The sequence below is a fragment of the Molothrus ater genome, chromosome 1, assembly GCF_012460135.2.
Source record: "Molothrus ater isolate BHLD 08-10-18 breed brown headed cowbird chromosome 1, BPBGC_Mater_1.1, whole genome shotgun sequence".
Lineage (NCBI taxonomy): Eukaryota > Metazoa > Chordata > Aves > Passeriformes > Icteridae > Molothrus > Molothrus ater.
The window spans coordinates 58,233,323-58,257,490 of record NC_050478.2 but is presented as its reverse complement, the minus strand read 5'-3'; the positions used below and the strand labels follow the sequence as shown (position 1 = coordinate 58,257,490).

The following is a 24,168-nucleotide window of genomic DNA, read 5'->3' as shown; positions in this document are numbered from 1 at the left end:
GGTGGAAAAAAACATCACCGATTCTCTTCTAGAGGTTTCACGGAGGTCTGCAGAGTGTTTTGCAAGAAGAAAAAGAAAGTTGTCTAAAACAACTCCTCTTCGAAAGGAATGTGAACGGAGTAGGCAGGAGAGTGGAAGGCTACTGTTTTCCACAAGTTTGCAAGCTGCGCACACAATCCCTGTGTAGTGTAGTGCGGCTTCGTTCTTCGACTTTCGGAAGATGCAGCTTTCCACGGCTGCCGGAGGTGAAGAAGAGGTTTCGTAGCGCACAGAGCATTGTGCCGGTCGTGGTGTGTTCCGGAGAGCGGCTTCGGCCGAATGATGCCCGGGACCGGCGCTCTGCTTCGGAAACCTCCGTATCTTGGTCTTCTACATCTGCTGTCGCCTCCAACTTAGCAAAAAGCATTTCCACTATGTCTTGCATGGAGAAACGGTGCCAGTGCAGAAATCATCACCGATTCTCTTCTAGAGGTTGTTTGGATGTCTGCAGATTGTTTTGCAAGAAGTAAAAGAAGTTGTCCAAAGCAGCTCCTCTTCGAAGGGAATGTGAATGGAGAGGGCAGAAGAGTGGAAGGCTACTGTTTTCCACAAGTTTGCAAGCTGCGCACACAATCCCAGTGTTGGGCGGCTTTGTTCTTCACCTTTCGGAAGATGCAGCTTTGCCGTGCTCCGGGAGGTGAAGAAGCGGCTTCGTCGCGCACAGAGCATTGTGCCGGTCGTGGTGCTTTCCGGAGAGCGGCTTCTGCCGAAAGACGCGCGGGACCGACGCTCTGCTTCGAAGAACTCCGTATCTTGGTCTTCTACATGTGCTGTCTCCTCCAACTTAGCAAAAAGCATTTCCACTATGTCTTGCATGGAGAAAGAGTGCCAGTGGAGAAAACATCACTGATTTGGTACTAGACGATGCATGGATATCTCAGATTGTTTTGCAAGAAGTAAAAGAAACTTGTCCAAAACAACTCCTCTTTGAAGGGAATGTGAATGGAGAAGGCAGGAGAGTGGAAGGCTACTGCTTTCCACAAGTTTGCAAGCTGTGCACACAATCCCAGTGTAGTGCGGCTTCGTTCTTCGCCTTTCGGAAGATGCAGCTTTCCCCGGCTGCCGGAGGCGAAGAAGAGGCTTCTTCGCGCACAGAGCATTGTGCCGGTCGTGGTGCGTTGCGGAGAGCGGCTTCTGCCGAAAGACGCCCGGGACCAGCGCTCTGCTTCGGAGAGCTCCGTATCTTGGTCTTCTACCTGTGCTGTCTCCTCCAACGTAGCAAAAAGCATTTCCACTATGTCTTGCATGGAGAAGCGGTGCCAGTGCAGAAAACATCACCGATTCTCTTCTAGAGGTTGACCGGATGTCTGCAGATTGTTTTGCAAGAATTAAAAGAAAGTTGTCCAAACCAGCTCCTCTTCGAAGGGAATGTGAATGGAGAGGGCAGGAGAGTGGAAGGCTACTGTTTTCCACAAGTTTGCAAGCTGCGCACACAATCCCAGTGTAGTGCGGCTTCGTTCTTCGCCATTCCGAAGATGCAGCTTTGCCCCGCTCCCGGAGGCGAAGCAGCGGCTTCTTCGCGCACAGAGCATTGTGCCGGTCGTGGTGCGTTCCGGTGAGCGGCTTCTGCCGAAAGACGCCCGGGACCGGCGCTCTGCTTCGGAGAGCTCCGTGTCTTGGTCTTCTACATCTGCTGTCACCTCCAACTTAGCAAAAAGCATTTCCACTATGTCTTGCATGGAGAAACAGTGCCAGTGCAGAAAACATCACTGATTCTTTTCTAGAGGTTTCACGCAGGGCTGCAGATTGTTTTTCAACAAGTTACAGAAAGTTGTCCAAAAGAACTCCTCTTCTAACAGAATATGAACGGAGTAGGCGGGAGAGTAGAAGGCTACTGTTTTCCACAAGTTTGCAAGCTGCGCACACAATCCCAGTGTAGTGTCGCTTCGTTCTTTGCCTTTCGGAAGATGCAGCTTTCCACGGCTGCCGGAGGTGAAGAAGCGGCTTCGTCGCGCACAGAGCATTGTGCCGGTCGTGGTGCGTTCCGGAGAGCGGCTTCGGCCGAATGACGCGTGGGACCTGCCCTCTGCTTCAGAAACCTCCGTATCTTGGTCTTCTACATCTGCTGTCGCCTCCAACATATCAAAAAGCATTTCCACTCTAGCTTGCATGGAGAAACGGTGCCAGTGCAGAAAACATCACCGATTCTGTTCTAGAGGTTTCACGCAGGTCTGCAGAGTGTTTTGCAAGAAGAAAAAGAAAGTTGTGCAAAACAACTCCTCTTCGCAAGGAATGTGAATGGAGAAGGCAGGAGAGTGGAAGGCTACTGTTTTCCACAAGTTTGCAAGCTGCGCACACAATCCCTGTGTAGTGCGGCTTCGTTCTTCGCCTTTCGGAAGATGCAGCTTTCCCCGGCTGCCGGAGGTGAAGAAGAGGCTTCTTCGCGCACAGAGCATTGTGCCGGTCGTGGTGCGTTCCGGAGAGAGGCTTCTGTCGAAAGATGCCCGGGACCGGCGCTCTGCTTCGGAGAGCTCCGTATCTTCGTCTTCTGCGTCTGCTGTCACCTACATCTTAGCAAAAAGCATTTCCACTATGTCTTGCATGGAGAAACAGTGCCAGTGGAGAAAACATCACCGATTTGGTTCTAGAGGTTTCAAGGATGTCTGCAGAGTGTTTTTCAAGATGTAAAAGAAAGTTTTCCAAAGCAGCTCAACTTCGAAGGGAATGTGAATGGAGAAGGCAGGAGAGTGGAAGGCTACTGTTTTCCACAAGTTTGCAAGCTGCGCACACAATCCCAGTGTTGGGCGGCTTTGTTCTTCACCTTTCGGAAGATGCAGCTTTCCACGGCTGCCGGAGGTGAAGAAGCGGCTTCGTCGCGCACAGAGCATTGTGCCGGTCGTGGTGCTTTCCGGAGAGCGGCTTCTGCCGAAAGACGCGCGGGACCGACGCTCTGCTTCGGAGAACTCCGTATCTTGGTCTTCTACATGTGCTGTCTCCTCCAACTTAGCAAAAAGCATTTCCACTATGTCTTGCATGGAGAAAGAGTGCCAGTGGAGAAAACATCACTGATTTGGTACTAGACGATGCATGGATATCTCAGATTGTTTTGCAAGAAGTAAAAGAAACTTGTCCAAAACAACTCCTCTTTGAAGGGAATGTGAATGGAGAAGGCAGGAGAGTGGAAGGCTACTGCTTTCCACAAGTTTGCAAGCTGTGCACACAATCCCAGTGTAGTGCGGCTTCGTTCTTCGCCTTTCGGAAGATGCAGCTTTCCCCGGCTGCCGGAGGCGAAGAAGAGGCTTCTTCGCGCACAGAGCATTGTGCCGGTCGTGGTGCGTTGCGGAGAGCGGCTTCTGCCGAAAGACGCCCGGGACCAGCGCTCTGCTTCGGAGAGCTCCGTATCTTGGTCTTCTACCTGTGCTGTCTCCTCCAACTTAGCAAAAAGCATTTCCACTATGTCTTGCATGGAGAAGCGGTGCCAGTGCAGAAAACATCACCGATTCTCTTCTAGAGGTTGTTTGGATGTCTGCAGATTGTTTTGCAAGAATTAAAAGAAAGTTGTCCAAACCAGCTCCTCTTCGAAGGGAATGTGAATGGAGAGGGCAGGAGAGTGGAAGGCTACTGTTTTCCACAAGTTTGCAAGCTGCGCACACAATCCCAGTGTAGTGCGGCTTCGTTCTTCGCCATTCCGAAGATGCAGCTTTGCCCCGCTCCCGGAGGCGAAGCAGCGGCTTCTTCGCGCACAGAGCATTGTGCCGGTCGTGGTGCGTTCCGGTGAGCGGCTTCTGCCGAAAGACGCCCGGGACCGGCGCTCTGCTTCGGAGAGCTCCGTGTCTTGGTCTTCTACATCTGCTGTCACCTCCAACTTAGCAAAAAGCATTTCCACTATGTCTTGCATGGAGAAACAGTGCCAGTGCAGAAAACATCACTGATTCTTTTCTAGAGGTTTCACGCAGGGCTGCAGATTGTTTTTCAACAAGTTACAGAAAGTTGTCCAAAAGAACTCCTCTTCTAACGGAATATGAACGGAGTAGGCGGGAGAGTAGAAGGCTACTGTTTTCCACAAGTTTGCAAGCTGCGCACACAATCCCAGTGTAGTGTCGCTTCGTTCTTTGCCTTTCGGAAGATGCAGCTTTCCACGGCTGCCGGAGGTGAAGAAGCGGCTTCGTCGCGCACAGAGCATTGTGCCGGTCGTGGTGCGTTCCGGAGAGCGGCTTCGGCCGAATGACGCATGGGACCTGCCCTCTGCTTCAGAAACCTCCGTATCTTGGTCTTCTACATCTGCTGTCGCCTCCAACATATCAAAAAGCATTTCCACTCTAGCTTGCATGGAGAAACGGTGCCAGTGCAGAAAACATCACCGATTCTGTTCTAGAGGTTTCACGCAGGTCTGCAGAGTGTTTTGCAAGAAGAAAAAGAAAGTTGTGCAAAACAACTCCTCTTCGCAAGGAATGTGAATGGAGAAGGCAGGAGAGTGGAAGGCTACTGTTTTCCACAAGTTTGCAAGCTGCGCACACAATCCCTGTGTAGTGCGGCTTCGTTCTTCGCCTTTCGGAAGATGCAGCTTTCCCCGGCTGCCAGAGGTGAAGAAGAGGCTTCTTCGCGCACAGAGCATTGTGCCGGTCGTGGTGCGTTCCGGAGAGAGGCTTCTGTCGAAAGATGCCCGGGACCGGCGCTCTGCTTCGGAGAGCTCCGTATCTTCGTCTTCTGCGTCTGCTGTCACCTACATCTTAGCAAAAAGCATTTCCACTATGTCTTGCATGGAGAAACAGTGCCAGTGGAGAAAACATCACCGATTTGGTTCTAGAGGTTGCACGGATGTCTGCAGAGTGTTTTTCAAGATGTAAAAGAAGTTTTCCAAAGCAGCTCAACTTCGAAGGGAATGTGAATGGAGAAGGCAGGAGAGTGGAAGGCTACTGTTTTCCACAAGTTTGCAAGCTGCGCACACAATCCCAGTGTTGGGCGGCTTTGTTCTTCACCTTTCGGAAGATGCAGCTTTGCCGTGCTCCGGGAGGTGAAGAAGCGGCTTCGTCGCGCACAGAGCATTGTGCCGGTCGTGGTGCTTTCCGGAGAGCGGCTTCTGCCGAAAGACGCGCGGGACCGACGCTCTGCTTCGAAGAACTCCGTATCTTGGTCTTCTACATGTGCTGTCTCCTCCAACTTAGCAAAAAGCATTTCCACTATGTCTTGCATGGAGAAAGAGTGCCAGTGGAGAAAACATCACAGATTTGGTACTAGACGATGCATGGATATCTCAGATTGTTTTGCAAGAAGTAAAAGAAACTTGTCCAAAACAACTCCTCTTTGAAGGGAATGTGAATGGAGAAGGCAGGAGAGTGGAAGGCTACTGCTTTCCACAAGTTTGCAAGCTGTGCACACAATCCCAGTGTAGTGCGGCTTCGTTCTTCGCCTTTCGGAAGATGCAGCTTTCCCCGGCTGCCGGAGGCGAAGAAGAGGCTTCTTCGCGCACAGAGCATTGTGCCGGTCGTGGTGCGTTGCGGAGAGCGGCTTCTGCCGAAAGACGCCCGGGACCGGCGCTCTGCTTCGGAGAGCTCCGTATCTTGGTCTTCTACCTGTGCTGTCTCCTCCAACGTAGCAAAAAGCATTTCCACTATGTCTTGCATGGAGAAGCGGTGCCAGTGCAGAAAACATCACCGATTCTCTTCTAGAGGTTGACCGGATGTCTGCAGATTGTTTTGCAAGAATTAAAAGAAAGTTGTCCAAACCAGCTCCTCTTCGAAGGGAATGTGAATGGAGAGGGCAGGAGAGTGGAAGGCTACTGTTTTCCACAAGTTTGCAAGCTGCGCACACAATCCCAGTGTAGTGTCGCTTCGTTCTTTGCCTTTCGGAAGATGCAGCTTTCCACGGCTGCCGGAAGTGAAGAAGCGGCTTCTTCGCGCACTGAGCATTGTGCCGGTTTTGGTGCGTTCCGGTGAGCGGCTTCTGCCGAAAGACGCCCGGGACCCGCGCTCGGCTTCGGAGAGCTCCGTATCTTGGTCTTCTACAGGTGCTGTCTCCTCCTATTTAGCAAAAAGCATTTCCACTATGTCTTGCATGCAAAAATTGTGCCAGTGCAGAAATCATCGCCGATTGTGTTCTAGAGGTTGCACGCAGGGCTCCAGATTGTTTTGCAACAAGTTACAGAAAGTTGTCCAAAACAACTCCTCTTCAAACGGAATTTGAACGGAGTAGGCAGGAGAGTAGAAGGCTACTGTTTTCCACAAGTTTGCAAGATGCGCACACAATCCCAGTGTAGTGCAGCTTCGTTCTTCGCCTTTCGGAAGATGCAGGTTTGCCCTGCTCCCGGAGGCGAAGAAGCGGCTTCGTCGTGCACAGAGCATTGTGCCGGTCGTGGTGCGTTCCGGAGAGCGGCTTCTGCCGAAAGACGCCCGGGACCGGCCCTCTGCTTCAGAAACCTCCGTATCTTGGTCTTCTACATGTGCTGTCTCCTCCAACTTAGCAAAAAGCATTTCCACTCTGTCTTGCATGGAGAAACAGTGCCAGTGCTGAAGACATCACCAAATTTGTTCTAGACGTTGCATGGATATCTGCAGATTGTTTTGCAAGAAGTAAAAGAAAGTCGTCCAAAACAGCTCCTCTTCGAAGGGAATGTGATTGGGAAGGCCGAAGAGTGGAAGGCTACTGTTTTCCACAAGTTTGCAAACTTCTCACACATTCCCACTGTAGTGCTGCTTCGTTCTTAACCTTTCGGAAGATGCACCTTTCCCCGGCTTCCGGAGGCGAGGAAGAGGCTTCTTCGCGCACAGAGCATTTTGCCGGTCGTGGTGCGTTCCGAAGAGCGGCTTCTGCTGAAAGACGCCCGGGACCGGCGCTCTGCTTTGGAGAGCTCGGAATCTTGGCCTTCTACATGTGCTGTCGTATCCAAATTAGCAAAAAGCATTTCCACTATGTCTTGAATGGAGAAACAGTGCCGGTGGAAAAAAACATCACCGATTCTCTTCTAGAGGTTTCACGGAGGTCTGCAGAGTGTTTTGCAAGAAAAAAAAGAAAGTTGTCTAAAACAACTCCTCTTCGAAAGGAATGTGAACGGAGTAGGCAGGAGAGTGGAAGGCTACTGTTTTCCACAAGTTTGCAAGCTGCGCACACAATCCCTGTGTAGTGCGGCTTCGTTCTTTGACTTTCGGAAGATGCAGCTTTCCACGGCTGCCGGAGGTGAAGAAGAGGTTTCGTAGCGCACAGAGCATTGTGCCGGTCGTGGTGTGTTCCGGAGAGCGGCTTCGGCCGAATGATGCCCGGGACCGGCGCTCTGCTTCGAAGAGCTCCGTATCTTGGTCTTCTACATGTGCTGTCTCCTCCAACTTAGCAAAAAGCATTTCCACTATGTCTTGCATGGAGAAAGAGTGCCAGTGGAGAAAACATTACTGATTTGGTACTAGACGATGCATGGATATCTCAGATTGTTTTGCAAGAAGTAAAAGAAAGTTGTCCAAAACAACTCCTCTTTGAAGGGAATGTGAATGGAGAAGGCAGGAGAGTGGAAGGCTACTGCTTTCCACAAGTTTGCAAGCTGTGCACACAATCCCAGTGTAGTGCGGCTTCGTTCTTCGCCTTTCGGAAGATGCAGCTTTCCCCGGCTGCCGGAGGCGAAGAAGAGGCTTCTTCACGCACAGAGCATTGTGCCGGTCGTGGTGCGTTCCGGAGAGCGGCTTCGGCCGAATGACGCCCGGGACCGGCCCTCTGCTTCGGAAACCTCCGTATCTTGTTCTTCTACATCTGCTGTCGCCTCCAACTTAGCAAAAAGCATTTCCACTCTGTCTTGCATGGAGAAACGCTGCCAGTGCAGAAATCATCGCCGATTCTCTTCTAGAGGTTGACCGGATTTCTTCAGATTGTTTTGCAAGAAGAAAAAGAAAGTTGTCCAAAACAGCTCCTCTTCGAAAGGAATGTGAATGGAGAAGGCAGGAGAGTGGAAGGCTACTGTTTTCCACAAGTTTGCAAGCTGCGCACACAATCCCTGTGCAGTGCGGCTTCGTTCTTCGCCTTTCGGAAGATGCAGGTTTCCACGGCTCCCGGAGGCAAAGAAGAGGCTTCGTCGCGCACAGAGCATTGTGCCGGTCGTGGTGCGTTCCGGAGAGCGGCTTCGGCCGAATGACGCCAGGGACCTGCCCTCTGCTTCGGAGTGCTCCGTATCTTGGTCTTCTACATGTGGTGCCTCCTCCAACTTTGCAAAAAGCATTTCCACTATGTCTTGCATGGAGAAACGGTGCCAGTGCAGAAATCATCACCGATTATTTTCTAGCGGTTGACCGGTTGTCTGCAGATTGTTTGGCAATAAGTAAAAGAAAGTTGTCCAAAGCAGCTCCTCTTCGATGGGAATGTGAATGGAGAGGGCAGAAGAATGGAAGGCTACTGTTTTCCACAAGTTTGCAAGCTGCGCACACAATCCCAGTGTAGTGCGGCTTCGTTCTTCGCCTTTCGGAAGATGCAGCTTTGCCGTGCTCACGGAGGTGAAGAAGCGGCTTCGTTGCGCACAGAGCATTGTGCAGGTCGTGGTGTGTTCCGGAGGTCGGCTTCTGCCGAAAAACACGTGGGACCGGCGCTCGGCTTCGGAGAGCTCCGTTTCTTGGTCTTCTGCGTCTGCTGTCGCCTCCAACTTAGCAAAAAGCATTTCCACTATGTCTTGCAGGGAGAAACTGTACCAGTGCTGAAAATATCACCGATTTTGTTCTAGATGTTGCATGGATATCTGCAGATTGTTTTGCAAGAAGTAAAAGAAAGTTTTCCAAAACAGCTCCTCTTCGAAGGGAATGTGAATGGAGTAGGCAGGAGAGTGGAAGGCTAATGTTTTCCACAAGTTTGCAAACTGCGCACGCAATCCCAGTGTAGTGCGGCTTCGTTCTTCGCCTTTCGGAAGATGCAGCTTTGCCCCGCTCCCGGCGGCAAAGAAGCAGCGGCTTCTTCGCGCACAGAGCATTGTGCCGGTCATGGTGCTTTCCGGAGATCGGCTTCTGCCGAAAGACACCCGGGACCGGCGCTCGGCCTCGGAGAGCTCCGTATCTTGGTCTTCTGCGTCTGCTGTCGCCTCCATCTTAGCAAAAAGCATTTCCACTATGTCTTGCATGGAGAAACTGTGCCAGTGCAGAAAACATCGCCGATTCTGTTCCAGAGGTTTTACGAAGGGCTGCAGATTGTTTTGCAAGAAGTAAAAGAAAGTTGTCTAAAACAACTCCTCTTCTAACGGAATGTGAATGTAGTAGGCAGGAGAGTGGAAGGCTACTGTTTTCCACAAGTTTGCAAGCTGCGCAAACAATCCCAGTGTAGTGCGGCTTCGTTCTTCGACTTTCGGACGATGCACCTTTCCCCGGCTGCCAGAGGCGAAGAAGAGGCTTCTTTGCGAACAGAGCATTGTGCCTGTCGTGGTGTGTTTCGGAGAGCGGTTTCTGCCAAATGACGTACGGGACCGGCGCTCTGCTTCAGAAACCTCCGTATCTTGGTCTTCTACATCTGCTGTCGCCTACAACTTAGCAAAAAGCTTTTCCACTCTGTCTTGCACGGAGAAACGCTGCCCGTGCAGAAAACCTCACTGATTCTCTTCTAGAGGTTGACCGGATGTCTGCAGATTGTTTTGCAAGAAGTAAAAGAAAGTTGTCCAAAAGAACTCCTCTTCGAAAGGAATGTGAATGGAGAAGGCAGGAGAGTGGAAGGCTACTGTTTTCCACAAGTTTGCAAGCTGCGCACACAATCCCAGTGTAGTGCGGCTTCGTTCTTCGCCTTTCGGAAGATGCAGCTTTCCCCGGCTGCCGGAGGCAAAGAAGAGGCTTCTTCGCGCACAGAGCATTGTGCCGGTCGTGGTGCGTTCCGGAGAGTGGCTTCTGCCGAATGACGCGTGGGACCGGCCCTCTGCTTCGGAAACCTCCGTATCTTGGTCTTCTACATCTGCTGTCGCCTCCTTATTAGCAAAAAGCATTTCCACTCTCTCTTGCATGGAGAAACTGTGCCAGTGCAGAAAACATCACCGATTTTGTTCTAGACGTTGCATGGATATCTGCAGATTGTTTTGCAAGAAGAAAAAGAAAGTTATCGAAAACATCTCCTCTTCGAAGTGAATGTGAATGGAGAAGGCAGAAGAGTGGAAGGCAACTGTTTTCCACAAGTTTGCAAGCTGCGCACACAATCCCAGTGTAGTGCGGCTTCGTTCTTCGCCTTTCAGAAGATGCAGCTTTGCCCCGATCCGGGAGGCGAAGAAGCGGCCTTGTCGCCCACAGAGCATTGTGCCGGTCGTGGTGCTTTGCAGAGAGCCGCTTCTGCCGAAAGACGCGTGGGACCGGCGCTCGGCTTTGGAGAGCTCCGTAACATGGTCTTCTGCGTCTGCTGTCGCCTACATTTTAGCAAAAAGCATTTCCAGTATGTCTTGCATGGAGGAACTGTGCTAGTGCAGAAATCATCGCCGATTCTGTTCCAGAGGTTGCACGCAGGGCTGCAGATTGTTTTGCAAGAAGTAAAAGAAAGTTGTCTAAAACAACTTCTCTTCTAACGGAATGTGAATGGAGTAGGCAGGAGAGTGGAAGGCTACTGTTTTCCACAAGTTTGCAAGCTGCGCACAGAATCCCAGTGTAGTGCAGCTTTGTTCTTTGACTTTCGGACGATGCAGCTTTCCCCTGCTGCCGGAGGTGAAGAAGAGGCTTCTTAGCGCATAGAGCATTGTGCCGGTTGTGGTGCGTTCCGGAGAGCGTCTTCTGCCAAATGTGGCCCGGGACCGGCGCTCTGCTTCGGTGAGCTCCCTATCTTGGTCTTCTACATGTGCTGTCTCCTCCAACTTAGCAAAAAAGCATTTCCACTATGTCTTGCATGGAGAAACGGTGCCAGTGCAGAAAACATCACTGATTCTCTTCTAGAGGTTGCACGAATGTCTGCAGAGTGTTTTGCAAGAAGTAAAAGAAAGTTGTCCAAACCAGCTCCTCTTCGTAGGGAATGTGAATGGAGAAGGCAGAAGAGCGGAAGGCTACTGTTTTCCACAAGTTTGCAAGCTGCGCACACAATCCCAGTGTAGTGCGGCTTCGTTCTTCGACTTTCGGAAGATGCAGCTTTGCCGTACTCCCGGAGGTGAAGAAGCGGCTTCGTCGCGCACAGAGCATTGTGCCGGTCGTGGTGCTTTCCGGAGAGCGGCTTCTGCCGAAAGACGCCTGGGACCGGCGCTCGGTTTCCGAGAGCTCTGTATCTTGGTCTTCTGCGTCTCCTGTCGCCTCCATCTTAGCAAAAAGCATTTCCACTATGTCTTGCATGGAGAAACGGTGCCAGTGCAGAAATCATCGCCGATTGTGTTCTAGAGGTTGCACGCAGGGCTGCAGAGTGTTTTGCAACAAGTTACAGAAAGTTGTCCAAAACAACTTCTCTTCTAACGGAATATGAACGGAGTAGGCAGGAGATTGGAAGGCTACTGTTTTCCACAAGTTTGCAAGCTGCGCACAGAATCCCTGTGTAGTGCGGCTTCGTTCTTCGCCTTTTGGAAGATGCACCTTTCCCCAGGTGCCGGCGGCAAAGAAGAGGCTTCTTCGCGCACAGAGCATTGTGCCGGTCGTGGTGCGTTCCGGAGAGCGGCTTCTGCCGAAAGACGCCCGGGACCGGCGCTCTGCTTCGGAGAGCGCCGCCTCTTGGTCTTCTACATGTCCTGTTCCCTCCATCTTTGCAAAAAGCATTTCCACTATGTCTTGCATGGAGAAACTGTGCTAGTGCAGAAAACATCGCCGAACCTGTTCCAGAGGTTGCACGTATCTCTGCAGATTGTTTTGCAAGAAGTAAAAGAAAGTTGTCTAAAACAGCTCCTCTTCAAATGGAATGTGAATGGAGAAGGCAGGAGAGTGGAAGGCTACTGTTTTCCACAAGTTTGCAAACTGCGCACACAATCCCAGTGTAGTGCGGCTTCGTTCTTCGCCTGTTGGACGATGCAGCTTTCCCCTGCTACCGGAGGCGAAGAAGAGGCTTCTTCGCGCACAGAGCATTGTGCCGGTCGTGGTGCGTTACGGAGAGCGGCTTCTGCCGAAAGACGCCCGGGACCGGCGCGCTGATTCGGAAAACTCCGTATCTTGGTCTTCTGCGTCTCCTGTCGCCTCCAACTTAGCAAAAAGCATTTCCACTATATCTTGCATGGAGAAACTGGGCCAGTGCTGAAAACATCGCCGATTGTGTTCCAGAGATTGCACGCAGGGCTGCAGATTGTTTTGCAAGAAGTAAAAGAAAGTTGTCTAAAACAACTCCTAACGGAATGTGAATGGAGTAGGCAGGAGAGTGGAAGGCTTCTGTTTTCCACGAGTTTGCAAGCTGCGCACACAATCCCAGTGTAGTGCGGCTTCGTCTTCGCCTTTCGGAAGATGCAGCTTTCCCCGGCTTCCGGAGGCGAAGAAGAGGCTTCTTCGTGCACAGAGCATTGTGCCGGTCGTGGTGTGTTCCGGAGAGCGGCTTCTGCTGAATGACGCCCGGGACCGGCGCTCTGCTTTGGAGAGCTCCGTATCTTGGTCTTCTACATCTGCTGTCGCCTCCATCGTAGCAAAAAACTTTTCCACTATATCTTGCATGGAGAAACTGTGCCAGTGCAGAAAACATCGCCGATTCTGTTCCAGAGGTTCCACGCAGGGCTGCAGATTGTTTTGCAAGAAGTAAAAGAAAGTTGTCTAAAACAGCTCCTCTTCTAATGGAATGTGCATGGAGTACGCAGGAGAGTGGAAGGCTACTGTTTTCCACAAGTTTGCAAGCTGCGCAAACAATCCCAGTGTAGTGCGGCTTCGTTCGTAACTTTTCAGAAGATGCAGCTTTCCCCGGCTTCCAAAGGCGAAGAAGAGGCTTCTTCGCGCACAGAGCATTGTGCCGGTCGTGGTGCGTTACGGAGAGCGGCTTCTGCCGAAAGACGCCCGGGACCGGCGCTCTGATTTGGAAAACTCCGTATCTTGGTCTTCTGCGTGTCCTGTCGCCTCCAAATTAGGAAAAAGCATTTCCACTATGTCTTGCATGGAGAAACAGTTGCAGAGCAGAAAACATCACCGATTGTGTTATAGAGGTTTCACGCAGGTGTGCAGAGTGTTTTGCAAGAAGAAAAAGAAAGTTGTCCAAAACAACTCCTCTTCGAAACGAATGTGAATGGAGAAGGCAGGAGAGTGGAAGGCTACTGTTTTCCAGAAGTTTGCAAGCTGCGCAAACAATCCCTGTGTAGTGCGGCTTCGTTCTTCGCCTTTCGGAAGATGCAGCTTTGCCCTGATCCCGGAGGCGAAGAAGCGGCTTCATCGCGCACAGAGCATTGTGCCGGTCGTGGTGCGTTCCGGAGAGCGGCTTCTGCAGAAAGACGCCCGGGACCGGCGCTCTGCTTCGGAAAACTCCGTATCTTGGTCTTCTGCGTGTCCTGTCGCCTCCAACTTAGCAAAAAGCATTTCCATTATATCTTGCATGGAGAAACTGGGCCAGTGCTGAAAACATCGCCGATTGTGTTCCAGAGATTGCACGCAGGGCTGCAGATTGTTTTGCAAGAAGTAAAAGAAAGTTGTCTAAAACAACTCCTAACGGAATGTGAATGGAGTAGGCAGGAGAGTGGAAGGCTTCTGTTTTCCACAAGTTTGCAAGCTGCGCACACAATCCCAGTGTAGTGCGGCTTTGCTCTTCGACTTTCGGACGATGCAGCTTTCCCCGGCTTCCGGAGGCGAAGAAGAGTCTTCTTCGCGCACAGAGCATTGTGCCGGTCGTGGTGTGTTCCGGAGAGCGGCTTCTGCCGAATGACGCCCGGGACCAGCGCTCTGCTTTGGAGAGCTCCGTATCTTGGTCTTCTACATCTGCTGTCGCCTCCATCTTAGCAAAAAGCATTTCCACTATGTCTTGCATGGAGAAACTGTGCCAGTGCAGAAAACATCACCGATTCTCTTCTAGAGGTTTCATGCAGGTCTGCAGAGTGTTTTGCAAGAAGAAAAAGAACGTTGTCCAAAACAACTTCTCTTCTAACGGAATGTGAATGGAGTAGGGAGGAGAGTGGAAGGCTACTGTTTTCCACAAGTTTGCAAGCTGCGCAAACAATCCCAGTGTAGTGCGGCTTCGTTCTTCTCCTTTTGGAAGATGCAGCTTTGCCCCGATCCGGGAGGCGAAGAAGCGGCTTTGTCGCCCACAGAGCATTGTGCCGGTCGTAGTGCTTTCCAGAGAGCAGCTTCTGCCGAAAGACGCGTGGGACCGGCGCTCGGCTTTGGAGAGCTCCGTATCTTGGACTTCTGCGTCTGCTGTCGCCTACATCTTAGCAAAAAGCATTTCCACTATGTCTTGCATGGACAAACTGTGCCAGTGGAGAAAACATCACCGATTCTCTTCTAGAGGTTGCACGGATGTCTGCAGAATGTTTTGCAAGAAGTAAAAGAACGTTGTCCAAACAACTCCTCTTCGAAGGGAATGTTAATAGAGAGGGCAGGAGAGTGGAAGGCTACTGTTTTCCACAAGTTTGCAAGCTGCGCACACAATCCCAGTGTAGTGCGGCTTCGTTCTTCGCCTTTCGGAAGATGCAGCTTTGCCCCGCTCCCGGCGGTAAAGAAGCAGCGTCGTCGCAGACAGAGCATTGTGCCGGTCGTGGTGTGTTCCGGAGAGCGGCTTCTGCGAATGACGCCCGGGACCGACGCTCTGCTTTGGAAATCTCCGTATCTTAGTCTTCTACATCTGCTGTCGCCTCCATCTTAGCAAAAAGCATTTCCACTATCTCTTGCATGGAGAAACTGTGCCAGTGCAGAAAACATCACCGATTGTGTTCCAGAGATTGCACACAGGGCTGCAGATTGTTTTGCAAGAAGTAAAAGAAAGTTGTCTAAAACAACTCCTCTTCTAACGGAATGTGAATGGAGCAGGCAGGAGAGTGGAAGGCTACTATTTTCCACAAGTTTGCAAGGTGCGCACACAATCCCAGTGTAGTGCGGCTTTGTTCTTAACCTTTCGGAAGATGCAACTTTCCCCGGCTGCCGGAGGCGAAGAAGCAGCTTCGTCGCGCACAGAGCATTGTGCCGGTCGTGGTGCTTTCCGGAGAGCGGCTTCTGCCGAAAGACGCCCGGGACCTGCCCTCTGCTTCAGAAACCTCCGTATCTTGGTCTTCTACATGTGCTGTCGCCTACAACATATAAAAAAGCATTTCCACTATGTCTTGCATGGAGAAACTGTGCCAGTGCAGAAAACATCACCGATTCTCTTCTAGAGGTTTCACGCAGGTCTGCACAGTGTTTTGCAAGAAGAAAAAGAAAGTTGTCCAAAAAACTCCTCTTCGAAAGGAATGTGAATGGAGAAGGCAGGAGAGTGGAAGGCTACTGTTTTCCACAAGTTTGCAAGCTGCGCACACAATCCCAGTGTAGTGCGGCTTCGTTCTTCGCCTTTCGGAAGACGTACCTTTGCCCGGCTGCTGGAGGCGAAGAAGAGGCTTCTTCGCGCACAGAGCATTGTGCCGGTCGTGGTGCGTTACGGAGAGCGGCTTCTGCAGAAAGACGCCCGGGACCGGCGCTCTGCTTCGGAAAACTCCGTATCTTGGTCTTCTGCGTGTCCTGTCGCCTTTAACTTACCAAAAAGCATTTCCATTATATCTTGCATGGAGAAACTGTGCCAGTGCTGAAAACATCGCCGATTGTGTTCCAGAGATTGCACGCAGGGCTGCAGATTGTTTTGCAAGAAGTAAAAGAAAGTTGTCTAAAACAACTCCTAACGGAATGTGAATGGAGTAGGCAGGAGAGTGGAAGGCTTCTGTTTTCCACAAGTTTGCAAGCTGCGCACACAATCCCAGTGTAGTGCGGCTTTGCTCTTCGACTTTCGAACGATGCAGCTTTCCCCGGCTTCCGGAGGCGAAGAAGAGGCTTCTTCACGCACAGAGCATTGCGCCGGTCGTGGTGTGTTCCAGAGAGCGGCTTCTGCCGAAAGACGCCCGGGACCGGCGCTCTGCTTTGGAGAGCTCCGTATCTTGGTCTTCTACATGTGCTGTCGCCTCCATCTTAGCAAAAAGCATTTCCACTCTCTCTTGCATGGAGAAACTGTGCCAGTGCAGAAAACATCACTGATTCTCTTCTAGAGGTTTCACGCAGGTCTGCAGAGTGTTTTGCAAGAAGAAAAAGAACGTTGTCCAAAACAACTTCTCTTCTAACGGAATGTGAATAGAGTAGGCAGGAGAGTGGAAGGCTACTGTTTTCCACAAGTTTGCAAGCTGTGTACACAATCCCTGTGTAGTGCGGCTTCGTTCTTCGCCTTTCGGAAGATGGAACTTTTCCCGGCCGCAGGAGGCGAAGAAAAGGCTTCTTCACGCACAGAGCCTTGCGCCGGTCGTGGTGCGTTCCGGAGAGCGGCTTTGGCCGAAAGTCGCCCAGGACCGGCGCTCTGCTTCGGAAAACTCCGTATCTTAGTCTTCTGCGTCTCCTGTCGCCTCCAAAGTAGCAAAAACCATTTCCATTTTATCTTACATGGAGAAACTGTTCCAGTGCAGAAAACATCACCGATTGTGTTCCAGAGATTGCACGCAGGGCTGCAGATTGTTTTGCAAGAAGTAAAAGAAAGTTGTCTAAAACAACTCCTCTTCTAACGGAATGTGAATGGAGTAGGCAGAAGAGTGGAAGACTACTGTTTTCCACAAGTTTGCAAGCTGTGCGCACAATCCCAGTGTAGTGCGGCTTCGTTCTTCGCCTTTCTGATGATGCAGCTTTGCCGTACTCCCGGAGGTGAAGAAGCGGCTTCGTAGCGCACAGGGCATTGTGCCAGTCGTGTTGCTTTCTGGAGGTCGGCTTCTGCCGAGAGACGCCTGGGACAGGCGCTGTGCTGCAGAGAGCTCCATATCTTGATCTTCTATGTGTGCTGTCTCCTCCAACTTAGCAAAAAGCATTTCCACTCTGTCTTGCATGGAGAAACTGTGCCAGTGGAGAAAACATCACCGATTTGGTTCTAGAGGTTTCACGCAGGTCTGCAGAGTGTTTTGCAAGAAGAAAAAGAAAGTTGTCCAAAACAACTCCTCTTCTCAAAGAATGTGAACGGAGAAGGCAGGAGAGTGGAAGGCTACTGTTTTCCACAAGTTTGCAAGCTGCGCACAGGATCCCAGTGTAGTGCGGCTTCGTTCTTCGCCTTTCGGAAGATGCAGCTTTGCCCCGATCCGGGAGGCGAAGAAGCAGCTTTGTCGCCCACAGAGCATTGTGCCTGTCGTGGTGCTTTGCAGAGAGCCGCTTCTGCCGAAAGACGCGTGGGACCAGCGCTCGGCTTTGGAGAGCTCCGTAACATGGTCTTCTGCGTCTGCTGTCGCCTACATTTTAGCAAAAAGCATTTCCAGTATGTCTTGCATGGAGAAAATGTGCTAGTGCAGAAATCATCGCCGATTCTGTTCCAGAGGTTGCTCGCAGGGCTGCAGATTGTTTTGCAAGAAGTAAAAGAAAGTTGTCTAAAACAACTTCTCTTCTAACGGAATGTGAATGGAGTAGGCAGAAGTATGGAAGGCTACTGTTTTCCACAAGTTTGCAAGCTGCGCACAGAATCCCAGTGTAGTGCGGCTTCGTTCTTCGACTTTCGGACGATGCAGCCTTCCCCTGCTGCCGGCGGTGAAGAAGAGGCTTCTTCGCGCATAGAGCATTGTGCCGGTCGTGGTGCGTTCCGGAGAGCGTCTTCTGCCAAAAGTCGCCCGGGACCAGCGCTCTGCTTCGGTGAGCTCCGTATCTTGGTCTTCTACATGTGCTGTCTCCTCCAACTTAGCAAAAAGCATTTCCACTATGTCTTGCATGGAGAAACGGTGCCAGTGCAGAAAACATCGCCGATTGCATTCCAGAGGTTGCACGCAGGTCTGCAGATTGTTTTGCAAGAAGTAAAAGGAAGTTGTCCAAACCAGCTCCTCTTCGTAGGGAATGTGAATGGAGAAGGCAGGAGAGTGGAAGGCTACTGTTTTCCACAAGTTTGCAAGCTGCGCACACAATCCCAGTGTAGTGCGGCTTTGTTCTTTGCCTTTCAGAAGATGCAGCTTTCCCCGGCTTCCAGAGGCGAAGAAGAGGCTTCTTCGCGCACAGAGCATTGTGCCGGTCGTGGTGCGTTCCGGAGAGTGGCTTCGTCCGAAAGACGCCCGGGACCGGCGCTCTGCTTCGGAAACCTCGGTACCTTGGTCTTCTGCGTCTCCTGTCGCCTACAACATAGCAAAAAGCATTTCCACTCTGTCTTGCATGGAGAAACGGTGCCAGTGCAGAAAACATCACCGATTGTGTTCTAGAGGTTGCACGGATGTCTGCAGAGTGTTTTGCAAGAAGAAAAAGAACGTTGTCCAAAACAACTCCTCTTCACCAGGAATGTGAATGGAGAAGGCAGGAGAGTGGAAGGCTACTGTTTTCCACTAGTTCGCAAGATGCGCACACAATCCCAGTGTAGTGCGGCTTCGTTCTTCGCCTTTCGGAAGATGCAGCTTTGCCCCGTTCCCGGCGGCAAAGAAGCAGCTTCGTCGCGCACAGAGCATTGTGCCGGTCGTGGTGCGTTCCGGAGAGCGGCTTCTGCCGAAAGACGCCCGGGACCGGCGCTCAGCTTTGGAGAGCTCCGTATCTTAGTCTTCTACATCTGCTGTCGCCTCCATATTAGCAAAAAGCATTTCCACTATGGCTTGCATGGAGAAACTGTGCCAGTGCAGAAAACATCGCCGAACCTGTTCCAGAGATTGCACGCAAGGTTGCAGATTGTTTTGCAAGAAGTAAAAGTAAGTTGTCTAAAACAACTGCTCTTCTAACGGTATGTGAATGGAGTAGGCAGGAGAGTGGAAGGCTACTATTTTCCACAAGTTTGCAAGCTGTGCACACAATCCCTGTGTAGTGAGGCTTCGTTCTTCGACATTCGGAAGATGCAGCTTTCCCCGGCTGCCGGAGGCGAAGAAGAGGCTTCTTCACGCACAGAGCATTGTGCCGGTCGTGGTGCGTTCCAGAGAGCGGCTTCTGCCGAAAGACACCCGGGACCGGCGCTCTGCTTCGGAAACATCTGTATCTTGGTCTTCTGCGTCTCCCCTCGCCTCCATCTTAGCAAAAAGCATTTCCACTATGTCTTGCATGGAGAAACTGTGCCAGTGCAGAAAACATCACCGATTGTGTTCCAGAGGTTGCGCGCAGGGCTGCAGATTGCTTTGCAAGAAGTAAAAGAAAGTTGTCTAAAACAACTCCTCTTTCTAACGGAATGTGAATGGTGAAGGCAGGAGAGTGGAAGGCTACTGTTTTCCACAAGTTTGCAAGCTGTGCACACAATCCCAGTGTAGTGCGGCTTCGTTCATCGACTTTCGGACGATGCACCTTTCCCCGGCTGCCGGAGGCGAAGAAGAGGCTTCTTCGCGCACAGAGCATTGTGCCGGTCGTGGTGTGTTCTGGAGAGCGGCTTCTGCCGAATGACGCCCGGGACCGGCCCTCTGCTTCAGAAACCTCCGTATCTAGGTCTTCTACATGTGCTGTCGCCTCCAACTTAGCAGAAAGCATTTCCACTATGTCTTGCATGGAGAAACTGTGCCAGTGCAGAAAACATCACCGATTCTCTTCTAGAGGTTTCACGCAGGTCTGCAGAATGTTTTGCAAGAAAAAAAGAACGTTGTCCAAAACAACTCCTCTTCGCAAGGAATGTGAATGGAGAAGGCAGGAGAGTGGAAGGCTACTGTTTTCCACTAGTTTGCAAGCTGCGCACACAATCCCAGTGTAGTGCGGCTTCGTTCTTCGCCTTTCGGAAGATGCAGCTTTCCCCGACTGCCAGAGGCGAAGAAGAGGCTTCTTCGCGCACAGAGCATTGTGCCTGTCGTGGTGCGTTCCGGAGAGCGGCTTCTGCCGAAAGGCGCCCGGGACCGGCGCTCTGCTTCGGAAAACTCCGTATCTTGGTCTTCTGCGTCTCCTGTCGACTCCAACGTAGCAAAAAGCATTTCCACTATGTCTTGCATGGAGAAATTGTGCCAGTGAAGAAATCATCGCCGATTGTGTTCCAGAGATTGCACGCAGGGCTGCAGATTGTTTTGCAAGAAGTAAAAGAAAGTTGTCCAAATCAGCTCCTCTTCTAATGGAATGTGAATGGAGAAGGCAGAAGAGTGGAAGGCTACTGTGTTCCACAAGTTTGCAAGCTGCGCACACAATCCCAGTGTAGTGCGGCTTTGTTCTTAACCTTTCGGAAGATGCAGCTTTCCCTGGCTGCCGGAGGCGAAGAAGAGGCTTCTTCGCGCACAGAGCATTGTGCCGGTCGTGGTGCTTTCCGGAGAGCGGCTTCTGCCGAAAGACGCCCGGGACCGGCCCTCTGCTTCGGAAACCTCTGTATCTTGGTCTTCTGCGTCTCCTCTTGTGGTGGTTTGACAGGAAATGTGTTTTTTGAGATGCTGTGTTTTTGGCCAATGGATATTCAGACTTTAATATTGGCATTTAACCTGACCATTGAGACATGGACACGCCTCTGAGAACACGGAGGTAAAAGCAGAGCTCTCCCCTGGGAGGGTCCTCTTGGGTTTCCGGCGGGAAAGAGTTCGGGTCTCTCCCCCGGCCCAGCTGCTGGCTGGGCAGGGGGAGGGGAAAGCCATGAGGCCGAGAGAGGTAGGCCTGAGCCCGGGGGTGGAAGGGTGGAAGAGAGACACAGAGAGAGAGAGAGACACCGGGAGCCATCGGGCAGCCCCCCCTGAGAGACACAGAGAGAGAGAGAGAGAGAGAGCCGCTGCCTGAGACTGTAACCTTGAAGCTTGATAAACATGGGCCTGTGCCGGCAGCACGGCTGGGACGGAGAAGAGGGGGGGGTTCAGCCGGCCGCTTGTAGGAGCTTTTAACCCCTTTTTGGAGAATGAGAACTTTACAGAACATTGACCTTTCCTAGAAGATAGAGTGGAAGATGAGGAAGAAATGGGCCAGTGTGAGAGAGGTCTGGGCGAGTGAGAGATAGTAGAAGAATAGAGAAGAATCCTAGTGGGAAGAGATGACGGAGTGGCTTTTGCTGGACTCTTTTTGTATAGCCATGGACAGAACCATGTTCCTTGTGATACAGAGACTGCATTCTAGGGGGAGGCAATGGCCTCAGAACCAAGAGGGTTCAGTGTTGGTGCCCCTCGGCCCCAGGGGGTGAAAATATGGGGGGGACAGGTGTCCCAAAGGAGAGATTGTTTGTGATACAGAGACTGCTCAGTGTTGATGCCCCTCGGCCCCAGGGGGTGAAAAAATATGGGGGGGACAGGTGTCCCAAAAGGAGAGATTGTGGGGACAGGTGTCCCAAAGGAGAGACTGTGCCTTTTTTTGGAACGGGACAGAGCATCCTTAAAAAAAGACAACCCTAGAAGCAGTTCTGGTCCATGTTCAGTGGTGAGAGCACTGGACATGGAAAGGAAGAAGTCACAACGGCAGATGCACTCCGGGCGGTGCCACAAGTGACACAGAAACACACGAGGCTTCGACTGTGTTTCCAGGGGAAGCCCATGGTACAAGAAGGACTCCTCTCCTCTTGATGAACTGAGGATTGATTGTCTAAAAAGTGATGCTGGACCGAGAGTTGGTGATTTGAGGAACAAATGTATTGTGTTGGAAATTTGGTGGGGGTAGGAGGAAATGCATTTGTGAGGTTTTCATTTTCCCTGTATGTGTGTGTTCCTTTTTATTTGTAGTTGTAGAGTAGTTAATAAAGTTCTGGTTCTTTTCTTTCCTAAGTAGGAGCCTGCTTTGCTTATTCCTGGTCACATCTCACAGCAGCTACCAGGGAGAATGTATCTTCATGGAGGCACTGGCATTGTGCCAGTGTCAAACCATGACACCTGTCGCCTACATCTTAGCAAAAAGCATTTGCACTATGTCTTGCCTGGAGAAACAGTGCCAGTGGAGAAAATATCACCGATTGTGTTCTAGAGGTTGCATGGATGTCTGCAGAGTGTTTTGCAAGAAGTAAAAGAACGTTGTCCAAAACAACTCCTCTTCGAAAGGAATGTGAATGGAGAGGGCAGTATAGTGGAAGGCTACTGTTTTCCACAAGTTTGCAAGCTGCGCACACAATGCCAGCGTAGTGCGGCTTCGTTCTTCGCCTTACGGAAGATGCAGCTTTGCCCCGCTCCCGGCGGCGAAGAACAGCTTCGTTGCGCACAGAGCATTGTGCCGGTCGTGGTGCGTTCTGGAGAGCGGCTTCGGCCGAAAGATGCCCGGGACCGGCGCTCGGCTTCGGAGAGATCCATATCTTAGTCTTCTATATCTGCTGTCGCCTCCATCTTAGCAAAAAGCATTTCCACTATGTCTTGCATGGAGAAACTGTTCCAGTGCAGAAACCATCGCCGATGGTGTTCCAGAGGTTGCACGCAGGGCTGCAGATTGTTTTGCAAGAAGTAAAAGAAAGTTGTCCAAAAGAACTCCTCTTCTAACGGAATGTGAATGGAGTAGGCAGGAGAGTGGAAGGCAACTGTTTTCCACAAGTTTGCACGCTGCGCACACAATCCCAGTGTAGTGCGGCTTCGTTCTTCGCCTTTCGGAAGATGCACCTTTCCCCGGCTGCCGGAGGCGAAGAAGAGGCTTCGTCGCGCACAGAGCATTGTGCCGGTCGTGGTGCGTTCCGGAGAGCGGCTTCTGCCGAAAGACGCCCGGGACCGGCGCTCTGCTTCGGAAAACTCCGTATCTTGGTCTTCTGCGTCTCCTGTCGCCTACATCTTAGCAAAAAGCATTTCCACTGTATCTTGCATGGAGAAACTGTGCCAGGGCAGAAAACATCACCGATTGTGTTCTAGAGGTTGCACGGATTTCTGCAGAGTGTTTTGCAAGAAGTAAAGGAACGTAGTCCAAAACAGCTCCTCTTCGAAAGGAATGTGAATGGAGACAGCAGAAGAGTGGAATGCTATTGTTTTCCACAAGTTTGCAAGCTGTGCACACAATCCCAGTGTAGTGCGGCTTTGTTCTTCGCCTTTCGGAAGATGCAGCTTTGCCCTGATCCCCGAGGCGAAGAAGCGGCTTCATCGCGCACAGAGCATTGTGCCGGTCGTGGTGCGTTCCGGAGAGCGGCTTCTGCAGAAAGACGCCCGGGACCGGCGCTCTGCTTCGGAAAACTCCGTATCTTGGTCTTCTGCGTGTCCTGTCGCCTCCAACTTAGCAAAAAGCATTTCCATTTTATCTTGCATGGAGAAACTGGGCCAGTGCTGAAAACATCGCCGATTGTGTTCCAGAGATTGCACACAGGGCTGCAGATTGTTTTGCAAGAAGTAAAAGAAAGTTGTCTAAAACAACTCCTAACGGAATGTGAATGGAGTAGGCAGGAGAGTTGAAGGCTTCTGTTTTCCACAAGTTTGCAAGCTGCGCACACAATCCCAGTGTAGTGCGGCTTTGCTCTTCGACTTTCGGACGATGCAGCTTTCCCCGGCTTCCGGAGGCAAAGAAGAGGCTTCTTCGCGCACAGAGCATTGTGCCGGTCGTGGTGTGTTCCGGAGAGTGGCTTCTGCCGAATGGCGCCCGGGACCGGCCCTCTGCTTTGGAGAGCTCCGTATCTTGGTCTTCTACATGTGCTGTCGCCTCCATCTTAGCAAAAAGCATTTCCACTGTATCTTGCATGGAGAAACTGTGCCAGTGCAGAAAACATCACCGATTCTCTTCTAGAGGTTTCACGCAGGTCTGCAGAGTGTTTTGCAAGAAGAAAAAGAAAGTTGTCCAAAACAACTTCTCTTCTAACGGAATGTGAATGGAGTAGGGAGGAGAGTGGAAGGCTACTGTTTTCCACAAGTTTGCAAGCTGCGCAAACAATCCCAGTGTAGTGCGGCTTCGTTCTTCGCCTTTTGGAAGATGGAGCTTTGCCCCGATCCGGGAGGCGAAGAAGCGGCTTTGTCGCCCACAGAGCATTGTGCCGGTCGTAGTGCTTTCCAGAGAGCAGCTTCTGCCGAAAGACGCGTGGGACTGGCGCTCGGCTTTGGAGAGCTCCGTATCTTGGACTTCTGCGTCTGCTGTCGCCTACATCTTAGCAAAAAGCATTTCCAGTATGTCTTGCATGGAGAAACTGTGCCAGTGGAGAAAACATCACCGATTCTCTTCTAGAGGTTGCACGGATGTCTGCAGAATGTTTTGCAAGAAGTAAAAGAACGTTGTCCAAACCAACTCCTCTTCGAAGGGAATGTGAATAGAGAGGGCAGGAGAGTGGAAGGCTACTGTTTTCCACAAGTTTGCAAGCTGCGCACACAATCCCAGTGTAGTGCGGCTTCGTTCTTCGCCTTTCGGAAGATGCAGCTTTGCCCCGCTCCCGGTGGTAAAGAAGCAGCATCGTCGCAGACAGAGCATTGTG

The 24,168-nt window shown here is 51.4% G+C and overlaps 1 long non-coding RNA gene across 1 annotated transcript; it reads left to right on the top strand.

Moving 5' to 3' along the window:
- Positions 1-20,240: 20,240 nt before the first annotated feature.
- LOC129046771 (uncharacterized) lies at positions 20,241-21,574 on the top strand. The gene is made up of 2 exons (XR_008508535.1): positions 20,241-21,017; positions 21,109-21,574. It is a non-coding gene; the product is annotated as an uncharacterized LOC129046771 (long non-coding RNA).
- Positions 21,575-24,168: the final 2,594 nt, after the last annotated feature.